A 2500-nucleotide genomic window follows, 5' to 3' on the forward strand; every position below is an offset into this window, starting at 1 on the left:
TTTTCTGAACAAATTATAGACGTAGTATCAAGCTAATGTATTTAGTTTTGTACATGTTAATGGTAGTTGAATAAAACTATATATGTACATGCTCATTTTTAATACTTTTTCTTCCTCAATTTTTGAAAAGTAGCAAAAATCTCTAGGATTGAGTGAATTAAAGCATAAAATGATTTTGAAAGATTAAAATAAAAAGAACTTAATTAAAATAAAACGGAACAAATGAATGAATGTTGCGATGACCCATGAGCGAAACGTATTAAGTCGATTTTTCAATTTTGGGTTTTGGTACCCAATCATAGCTTATTTTATGCTTTAAAATTTGATACCAAATTTATAAATTCTGATTCTTCATTGCCGAGATATAAACCGTTTGAAATAGGAGAGTGTAAAAACCAAGTTTGAGAAAATCGTCTTTGATGTGAGGCACCATTTCACGCACAGTCAAATCAATGGGAATAGATAACTCCTTCGATACGGGCATTGGAAATTTGATGAGAATAGAAAACTTGCAGAGACGTCATTTTCAATTTTACTCACAGGAATTTCAGCACCACTCGGAGGAATTTCAATGCCGAAAGAGGAATATCCCACACAAAAAATGGAATTTGGACGGTATTTGGTATCGTGTTTAAATATTGTATAGATCTAAATAGATAACTGATATAAACTAAAATTATGTTTAAAATAAACACATTGCCAAATACAGCCCCAAAGTTTCCTTATTTCACATGAAGTAAGGGCTCCAAATCCGAATGGTAGTGATTGTAGAAATGGTGGTTGTGAGGATGATGTTGTGTTGGTTGTAGTAGTAGTAGTAGTAGTAGTAGTAGTAGTAGTAGTAGTAGTAGTAGTAGTAGTCTAGTAGTAGTATAGTAGTCGTCGTGATGATGACGATGTGATAATGGCTGTTGTAGTAGTGGTATGATGATGATGTGATGGTCGTGGTGGTGGTTGTATTGTAGTAGTGGCTGTGGTTGTAGTAGTAGTGATGATGTGGGGGTGGGTGGTTGTAGTAGTGGTATTTATGATGTAGTGGTGGTGGATGTAGTAGTAATGATGCTGTGGGGTTTGGTGTTGAAGTAGTAGTGGTAGTGATGAAAATGTGGTGTGGGGTTTTGTAGTGTGTGTGTGTGTGTGTTTGATATATATATATATATATATATATATATATATATATATATATAGAAAGAGAGAGAGAGAGAGAGAAAGAGAGAGAGAGAGAGAGAGAGAGAGAGAGAGAGAGAGAGAGAGAGAGAGAGAGAGAGAGAGAGAGATTTGAGCTAAATTTGTTTGAAGGGTTTTGACGGGACTTGCAACACTGATTGCAGTAGCATTGGCGGTGGTAGGGGTGGGTTGTGGTGGTTGTAATAGTAATTGCAGGGATGGTGATGTGATGGTGGTAGTAGAGATGATGATGTAATGGTGGTTGTAGTTACGGTGGCCTGGATAGTGATGTGGTAGTTGTTGTAATAGTGGTGGTAGGGATGGTGATGTGGTGATTGTTGTAGTATGGTGGTAGGGATGGTGATGTGTGATTGTAGTAGTGGTGGTAGGGAATGTGATCAGAGAGATTTATTTTTAATATCAACCCAATGTAAATTCATATGGGGTGCAGTATCAGGCCCCGCTATCCTTACCCCCAAAAATTGATTGAACTGATAGGGATGTGAATAAAACTTTAACAAAAACCCACATCTCCACCCCCCCCCCCCCCCCACTTCCAAAAACACAAAAATTCACACTTTTTTTGGTATTTTCATTTTTCTAGAACCAGGGAGACTCGTTTCCAAACGATGACCCCCCCCCCCCCCGATACACACACCTATTAGTCTTAATCTTTAAAACCACTCATCACATTAACACACTATTAAAAAATATAGCACAGTGAGGCCCCAGGAAAAAAAAGTAACACAACATTTGATCCTCCTCCCCCGCACCTTACAATAAAAAGCCTTTTTTCTTTCTCAGACTTGCCAAATAGAAGATGCTAAGTGTCATTGTTTGACACCTTTCAAATGTCAAAGATGCGACAAGGGGTTGAGTAGGAGAATTCGGTTGTTGTTTTTTAACCTCCCTCCCCTCCCCCTGTCCCCCCCCCCTCTTCGACCTGCCCTTTCATTCTTCATCCTTCACCCACTCTGCCATTCCTTCCCCACATTCTAAGCCAAAAAAAAAAACCAAAAAAAAAAACAAAACAAAAACAAAAAAATATTGTGTGGCAAAGCGGCTACCACCTTAACTCTTGCAAATAACAGTAGCAGGGATCCTTGATTTGTTACTTTTCCAGTTATGAGCAGGTATCGACGTGTACATATTATATGCAGGTCTGATATCCGAATGCCATTATAGCCTAGTTTAATATTTTGTTATTGGCAAAAATTTGTGTCAAATTAAAAAAAAACATTACAACAATGAGCCAATAGTGAATTGGATTATCAGACCTGCAAATAAGTGCACGTCGGCAGGTATCTAGAGACCTAAGGGTTGTTCCGAACTC

General features: G+C 37.9%; 1 long non-coding RNA gene across 2 annotated transcripts in view; it reads left to right on the top strand.

The window, feature by feature from the left end:
- The window catches only part of LOC144980273 (uncharacterized), a 106163-nt gene that overhangs the window by 59467 nt on the left and 44196 nt on the right, over positions 1-2500 (top strand). The gene's annotated exons all lie outside the window — the stretch shown is intronic.

Source organism: Berghia stephanieae, chromosome 9 (genome assembly GCF_034508935.2).
Source record: "Berghia stephanieae isolate SIO BIC M18660-M18661 chromosome 9, UCSD_Bste_1.3, whole genome shotgun sequence".
Taxonomy (NCBI): domain Eukaryota; kingdom Metazoa; phylum Mollusca; class Gastropoda; order Nudibranchia; family Aeolidiidae; genus Berghia; species Berghia stephanieae.